The sequence below is a fragment of the Lithobates pipiens genome, unplaced genomic scaffold, assembly GCF_037356315.1.
Source record: "Lithobates pipiens isolate NorthernLeopardFrog02 unplaced genomic scaffold, aLitPip1_a1.2 Scaffold_51, whole genome shotgun sequence".
NCBI classification, from domain to species: Eukaryota; Metazoa; Chordata; class Amphibia; order Anura; family Ranidae; genus Lithobates; species Lithobates pipiens.
In genome coordinates, this window is record NW_027507874.1 from 1,003,491 (window position 1) to 1,012,702 (window position 9,212).

Below are 9,212 nucleotides of genomic sequence, written 5' to 3' on the forward strand. Positions count from 1 at the left end.
AGAGTGGCTATAGAAGACCGACTGTACCAAATTTGGAGTCTCTGTGATTAATGGTTCAGGAGATATTGAACCGGGAAAAGCCAATATCGGGCACATTTTTCCATTGCTGGCTATGGGGATATTTTGTTCAGTTGATGTAGTTTAAAAATGAACTGCTGCTGAACCATATGGAGCGACGACACAAAACCTGGGAGACATGTAGAGTGGGTAGAGAAGACTCATTGTACCAAATTTGGTGTCTCTGTGATTAATGGTTCAGGAGATATTGAACCGGGAAAAGCCAATATCGGGCACATTTTTTCCATTGCTGGCTATGGGGATATTTTGTTCAGTTGGTGTAGTTTATAAATTAACTGCTGCCGAACCATATGGAGCGGCGACACAAAACTTGGGAGACATGTAGAGTGGCTATAGAAGACCGACTGTACCAAATTTGGAGTCTCTGTGATTAATGGTTCAGGAGGTATTGAACCGGGAATAGCCAATATCGGGCACATTTTTCCATTGCTGGCTATGGGGATATTTTGTTCAGTTGATGTAGTTTAAAAATGAACTGCTGCTGAACCATATGGAGCGGCGACACAAAACCTGGGAGACATGTAGAGTGGGTAGAGAAGACTCCTTGTACCAAATTTGGTGTCTCTGTGATTAATGGTTCAGGAGATATTGAACCGGGAAAAGCCAATATCGGGCACATTTTTTCCATTGCTGGCTATGGGGATATTTTGTTCAGTTGGTGTAGTTTATAAATTAACTGCTGCCGAACCATATGGAGCGGCGACACAAAACTTGGGAGACATGTAGAGTGGCTATAGAAGACCGACTGTACCAAATTTGAAGTCTCTGTGATTAATGGTTCAGGAGGTATTGAACCGGGAAAAGCCAATATCGGGCACATTTTTTCCATTGCTGGCTATGGGGATATTTTGTTCAGTTGGTGTAGTTTATAAATTAACTGCTGCCGAACCATATGGAGCGGCGACACAAAACTTGGGAGACATGTAGAGTGGCTATAGAAGACCGACTGTACCAAATTTGGAGTCTCTGTGATTAATGGTTCAGGAGATATTGAACCGGGAAAAGCCAATATCGGGCACATTTTTCCATTGCTGGCTATGGGGATATTTTGTTCAGTTGATGTAGTTTAAAAATGAACTGCTGCTGAACCATATGGAGCGACGACACAAAACCTGGGAGACATGTAGAGAGGGTAGAGAAGACTCATTGTACCAAATTTGGTGTCTCTGTGATTAATGGTTCAGGAGATATTGAACCGGGAAAAGCCAATATCGGGCACATTTTTTCCATTGCTGGCTATGGGGATATTTTGTTCAGTTGGTGTAGTTTATAAATTAACTGCTGCCGAACCATATGGAGCGGCGACACAAAACTTGGGAGACATGTAGAGTGGCTATAGAAGACCGACTGTACCAAATTTGGAGTCTCTGTGATTAATGGTTCAGGAGGTATTGAACCGGGAATAGCCAATATCGGGCACATTTTTCCATTGCTGGCTATGGGGATATTTTGTTCAGTTGATGTAGTTTAAAAATGAACTGCTGCTGAACCATATGGAGCGGCGACACAAAACCTGGGAGACATGTAGAGTGGGTAGAGAAGACTCTTTGTACCAAATTTGGTGTCTCTGTGATTAATGGTTCAGGAGATATTGAACCGGGAAAAGCCAATATCGGGCACATTTTTCCATTGCTGTCTATGGGGATATTTTGTTCAGTTGGTGTAGTTTAAAAATTAATTGCTGCCGAAGCATATGGAGCGGCGACACAAAACTTGGGAGACGTGTAGAGTGGCTATAGAAGACCGACTGTACCAAATTTGGAGTCTCTGTGATTAATGGTTCAGGAGATATTGAACCGGGAAAAGCCAATATCGGGCACATTTTTTCCATTGCTGGCTATGGGGATATTTTGTTCAGTTGGTGTAGTTTAAAAATTAATTGCTGCCGAAGCATATGGAGCGGCGACACAAAACTTGGGAAACGTGTAGAGTGGCTATAGAAGACCGACTGTACCAAATTTGGAGTCTCTGTGATTAATGGTTCAGGAGGTATTGAACCGGGAAAAGCCAATATCGGGCACATTTTTCCATTGCTGTCTATGGGGATATTTTGTTCAGTTGGTGTAGTTTAAAAATTAATTGCTGCCGAAGCATATGGAGCGGCGACAAAAAACCTGGGAGACATGTAGAGTGGGTAGAGAAGACTCTTTGTACAAAATTTGGTGTCTCTGTGATTAATGGTTCAGGAGATATTGAACCGGGAAAAGCCAATATCGGGCACATTTTTTCCATTGCTGGCTATGGGGATATTTTGTTCAGTTGGTGTAGTTTATAAATTAACTGCTGCCGAACCATATGGAGCGGCGACACAAAACTTGGAAGACATGTAGAGTGGCTATAGAAGACCGACTGTACCAAATTTGGAGTCTCTGTGATTAATGGTTCAGGAGATATTGAACCGGGAAAAGCCAATATCGGGCACATTTTTTCCATTGCTGGCTATGGGGATATTTTGTTCAGTTGGTGTAGTTTAAAAATTAATTGCTGCCGAAGCATATGGAGCGGCGACACAAAACTTGGGAGACATGTAGAGTGGCTATAGAAGACCGACTGTACCAAATTTGGAGTCTCTGTGATTAATGGTTCAGGAGATATTGAACCGGGAAAAGCCAATATCGGGCACATTTTTTCCATTGCTGGCTATGGGGATATTTTGTTCAGTTGGTGTAGTTTAAAAATTAATTGCTGCCGAAGCATATGGAGCGGCGACACAAAACTTGGGAAACGTGTAGAGTGGCTATAGAAGACCGACTGTACCAAATTTGGAGTCTCTGTGATTAATGGTTCAGGAGGTATTGAACCGGGAAAAGCCAATATCGGGCACATTTTTCCATTGCTGTCTATGGGGATATTTTGTTCAGTTGGTGTAGTTTAAAAATTAATTGCTGCCGAAGCATATGGAGCGGCGACACAAAACTTGGGAGACATGTAGAGTGGCTATAGAAGACCGACTGTACCAAATTTGGAGTCTCTGTGATTAATGGTTCAGGAGATATTGAACCGGGAAAAGCCAATATCGGGCACATTTTTCCATTGCTGTCTATGGGGATATTTTGTTCAGTTGGTGTAGTTTAAAAATTAATTGCTGCCGAAGCATATGGAGCGGCGACAAAAAACCTGGGAGACATGTAGAGTGGGTAGAGAAGACTCTTTGTACAAAATTTGGTGTCTCTGTGATTAATGGTTCAGGAGATATTGAACCGGGAAAAGCCAATATCGGGCACATTTTTTCCATTGCTGGCTATGGGGATATTTTGTTCAGTTGGTGTAGTTTAAAAATTAATTGCTGCCGAAGCATATGGAGCGGCGACACAAAACTTGGGAGACATGTAGAGTGGCTATAGAAGACCGACTGTACCAAATTTGGAGTCTCTGTGATTAATGGTTCAGGAGGTATTGAACCGGGAAAAGCCAATATCGGGCACATTTTTCCATTGCTGGCTATGGGGATATTTTGTTCAGTTGATGTAGTTTAAAAATGAACTGCTGCTGAACCATATGGAGCGGCGACACAAAACCTGGGAGACATGTAGAGTGGGTAGAGAAGACTCTTTGTACCAAATTTGGTGTCTCTGTGATTAATGGTTCAGGAGATATTGAACCGGGAAAAGCCAATATCGGGCACATTTTTCCATTGCTGTCTATGGGGATATTTTGTTCAGTTGGTGTAGTTTATAAATTAACTGCTGCCGAACCATATGGAGCGGCGACACAAAACTTGGGAGACATGTGGAGTGGCTATAGAAGACCGACTGTACCAAATTTGGAGTCTCTGTGATTAATGGTTCAGGAGATATTGAACCGGGAAAAGCCAATATCGGGCACATTTTTCCATTGCTGGCTATGGGGATATTTTGTTCAGTTGATGTAGTTTAAAAATGAACTGCTGCTGAACCATATGGAGCGACGACACAAAACCTGGGAGACATGTAGAGTGGGTAGAGAAGACTCTTTGTACCAAATTTGGTGTCTCTGTGATTAATGGTTCAGGAGATATTGAACCGGGAAAAGCCAATATCGGGCACATTTTTCCATTGCTGTCTATGGGGATATTTTGTTCAGTTGGTGTAGTTTAAAAATTAATTGCTGCCGAAGCATATGGAGCGGCGACACAAAACTTGGGAGACGTGTAGAGTGGCTATAGAAGACCGACTGTACCAAATTTGGAGTCTCTGTGATTAATGGTTCAGGAGATATTGAACCGGGAAAAGCCAATATCGGGCACATTTTTTCCATTGCTGGCTATGGGGATATTTTGTTCAGTTGGTGTAGTTTAAAAATTAATTGCTGCCGAAGCATATGGAGCGGCGACACAAAACTTGGGAAACGTGTAGAGTGGCTATAGAAGACCGACTGTACCAAATTTGGAGTCTCTGTGATTAATGGTTCAGGAGGTATTGAACCGGGAAAAGCCAATATCGGGCACATTTTTCCATTGCTGTCTATGGGGATATTTTGTTCAGTTGGTGTAGTTTAAAAATTAATTGCTGCCGAAGCATATGGAGCGGCGACACAAAACTTGGGAGACGTGTAGAGTGGCTATAGAAGACCGACTGTACCAAATTTGGAGTCTCTGTGATTAATGGTTCAGGAGATATTGAACCGGGAAAAGCCAATATCGGGCACATTTTTCCATTGCTGTCTATGGGGATATTTTGTTCAGTTGGTGTAGTTTAAAAATTAATTGCTGCCGAAGCATATGGAGCGGCGACACAAAACTTGGGAGACGTGTAGAGTGGCTATAGAAGACCGACTGTACCAAATTTGGAGTCTCTGTGATTAATGGTTCAGGAGATATTGAACCGGGAAAAGCCAATATCGGGCACATTTTTTCCATTGCTGGCTATGGGGATATTTTGTTCAGTTGGTGTAGTTTAAAAATTAATTGCTGCCGAAGCATATGGAGCGGCGACACAAAACTTGGGAGACATGTAGAGTGGGTAGAGAAGACTCTTTGTACAAAATTTGGTGTCTCTGTGATTAATGGTTCAGGAGATATTGAACCGGGAAAAGCCAATATCGGGCACATTTTTTCCATTGCTGGCTATGGGGATATTTTGTTCAGTTGGTGTAGTTTATAAATTAACTGCTGCCGAACCATATGGAGCGGCGACACAAAACTTGGAAGACATGTAGAGTGGCTATAGAAGACCGACTGTACCAAATTTGGAGTCTCTGTGATTAATGGTTCAGGAGATATTGAACCGGGAAAAGCCAATATCGGGCACATTTTTTCCATTGCTGGCTATGGGGATATTTTGTTCAGTTGGTGTAGTTTAAAAATTAATTGCTGCCGAAGCATATGGAGCGGCGACACAAAACTTGGGAGACATGTAGAGTGGCTATAGAAGACCGACTGTACCAAATTTGGAGTCTCTGTGATTAATGGTTCAGGAGATATTGAACCGGGAAAAGCCAATATCGGGCACATTTTTCCATTGCTGTCTATGGGGATATTTTGTTCAGTTGGTGTAGTTTAAAAATTAATTGCTGCCGAAGCATATGGAGCGGCGACACAAAACTTGGGAGACATGTAGAGTGGCTATAGAAGACCGACTGTACCAAATTTGGAGTCTCTGTGATTAATGGTTCAGGAGATATTGAACCGGGAAAAGCCAATATCGGGCACATTTTTTCCATTGCTGGCTATGGGGATATTTTGTTCAGTTGGTGTAGTTTAAAAATTAATTGCTGCCGAAGCATATGGAGCGGCGACACAAAACTTGGGAAACATGTAGAGTGGCTATAGAAGACCGACTGTACCAAATTTGGAGTCTCTGTGATTAATGGTTCAGGAGGTATTGAACCGGGAAAAGCCAATATCGGGCACATTTTTCCATTGCTGTCTATGGGGATATTTTGTTCAGTTGGTGTAGTTTAAAAATTAATTGCTGCCGAAGCATATGGAGCGGCGACACAAAACTTGGGAGACATGTAGAGTGGCTATAGAAGACCGACTGTACCAAATTTGGAGTCTCTGTGATTAATGGTTCAGGAGATATTGAACCGGGAAAAGCCAATATCGGGCACATTTTTCCATTGCTGTCTATGGGGATATTTTGTTCAGTTGGTGTAGTTTAAAAATTAATTGCTGCCGAAGCATATGGAGCGGCGACAAAAAACCTGGGAGACATGTAGAGTGGGTAGAGAAGACTCTTTGTACAAAATTTGGTGTCTCTGTGATTAATGGTTCAGGAGATATTGAACCGGGAAAAGCCAATATCGGGCACATTTTTCCATTGCTGTCTATGGGGATATTTTGTTCAGTTGGTGTAGTTTAAAAATTAATTGCTGCCGAAGCATATGGAGCGGCGACACAAAACTTGGGAGACATGTAGAGTGGCTATAGAAGACCGACTGTACCAAATTTGGAGTCTCTGTGATTAATGGTTCAGGAGATATTGAACCGGGAAAAGCCAATATCGGGCACATTTTTCCATTGCTGTCTATGGGGATATTTTGTTCAGTTGGTGTAGTTTAAAAATTAATTGCTGCCGAAGCATATGGAGCGGCGACACAAAACTTGGGAGACATGTAGAGTGGCTATAGAAGACCGACTGTACCAAATTTGGAGTCTCTGAGATTAATGGTTCAGGAGATATTGAACCGGGAAAAGCCAATATCGGGCACATTTTTTCCATTGCTGGCTATGGGGATATTTTGTTCAGTTGGTGTAGTTTATAAATTAACTGCTGCCGAACCATATGGAGCGGCGACACAAAACTTTAAAGACACGTAGGGGGGCTAGTGAAGACCACGTGTGCCAAATTTGGAGTCTCTAACATTAATGGTTCAGGAGATATTGACTGAAACATATCCAATGAGCGAAATCTCGGAAGTCCTGGATGAGGTTAAATCCGCCTGACACGGCCGGGAGGGAGTTCCAGAAGCCCGGCAGTGGAGTGCTTGGCAGTCCCCTAGATGCAGTAAGCTAACTCATTTTTGAGGGCGGCGGGAAAGGTTGCTGCGGATATATAGGAGGATGCTTTTTCTTAGCGCCTCCACCATGGGACCTCACCGACGGGCACTTGACAGCTCCCCCTTGCGGGAAACATAGCGGTAAGAGGTCAGAAGGCTAGCCGGGCTCTGGTGCCACCTTGTGGGCATGAATTTAGGATATTTACCGGTCAATATCTCTGGAGCCATAAGTCTTAGGAACTTGAAACTTGATAGAGTGGGACACCTTAACCTATTACATGTATTTGCCAAGTATGCTGTCCATGGCACCAGAGGGTTCAGGAGATATTGAACCAGGAAAAGCCAATATCGGGCACATTTTTCCATTGCTGGCTATGGGGATATTTTGTTCAGTTGATGTAGTTTAAAAATGAACTGCTGCTGAACCATATGGAGCGGCGACATAAAACCTGGGAGACATGTAGAGTGGGTAGAGAAGACTCTTTGTACCAAATTTGGTGTCTCTGTGATTAATTGTTCAGGAGATATTGAACCGGGAAAAGCCAATATCGGGCACATTTTTCCATTGCTGGCTATGGGGATATTTTGTTCAGTTGGTGTAGTTTAAAAATTAATTGCTGCCGAAGCATATGGAGCGGCGACACAAAACTTGGGAGACGTGTAGAGTGGCTATAGAAGACCGACTGTACCAAATTTGGAGTCTCTGAGATGAATGGTTCAGGAGGTATTGAACCGGGAAAAGCCAATATCGGGCACATTTTTCCATTGCTGGCTATGGGGATATTTTGTTCAGTTGATGTAGTTTAAAAATGAACTGCTGCTGAACCATATGGAGCGGCGACACAAAACCTGGGAGACATGTAGAGTGGGTTGAGAAGACTCTTTGTACCAAATTTGGTGTCTCTGTGATTAATGTTTCAGGAGATATTGAACCGGGAAAAGCCAATATCGGGCACATTTTTTCCATTGCTGTCTATGGGGATATTTTGTTCAGTTGGTGTAGTTTAAAAATTAATTGCTGCCGAAGCATATGGAGCGGCGACACAAAACTTGGGAGACATGTAGAGTGGCTATAGAAGACCGACTGTACCAAATTTGGAGTCTCTGAGATTAATGGTTCAGGAGATATTGAACCGGGAAAAGCCAATATCGGGCACATTTTTTCCATTGCTGGCTATGGGGATATTTTGTTCAGTTGGTGTAGTTTATAAATTAACTGCTGCCGAACCATATGGAGCGGCGACACAAAACTTGGGAGACATGTAGAGTGGCTATAGAAGACCGACTGTACCAAATTTGGAGTCTCTGTGATTAATGGTTCAGGAGGTATTGAACCGGGAAAAGCCAATATCGGGCACATTTTTCCATTGCTGGCTATGGGGATATTTTGTTCAGTTGGTGTAGTTTATAAATTAACTGCTGCCGAACCATATGGAGCGGCGACACAAAACTTTAAAGACACGTAGGGGGGCTAGTGAAGACCACGTGTGCCAAATTTGGAGTATCTAACATTAATGGTTCAGGAGATATTGACTGAAACATATCCAATGAGCGAAATCTCGGAAGTCCTGGATGAGGTTAAATCCGCCTGACACGGCCGGGAGGGAGTTCCAGAAGCCCGGCAGTGGAGTGCTTGGCAGTCCCCTAGATGCAGTAAGCTAACTCATTTTTGAGGGCGGCGGGAAAGGTTGCTGCGGATATATAGGAGGATGCTTTTTCTTAGCGCCTCCACCATGGGACCTCACCGACGGGCACTTGACAGCTCCCCCTTGCGGGAAACATAGCGGTAAGAGGTCAGAAGGCTAGCCGGGCTCTGGTGCCACCTTGTGGGCATGAATTTAGGATATTTACCGGTCAATATCTCTGGAGCCATAAGTCTTAGGAACTTGAAACTTGATAGAGTGGGACACCTTAACCTATTACATGTATTTGCCAAGTATGCTGTCCATGGCACCAGAGGGTTCAGGAGATATTGAACCAGGAAAAGCCAATATCGGGCACATTTTTCCATTGCTGGCTATGGGGATATTTTGTTCAGTTGATGTAGTTTAAAAATGAACTGCTGCTGAACCATATGGAGCGGCGACATAAAACCTGGGAGACATGTAGAGTGGGTAGAGAAGACTCTTTGTACCAAATTTGGTGTCTCTGTGATTAATTGTTCAGGAGATATTGAACCGGGAAAAGCCAATATCGGGCACATTTTTCCATTGCTG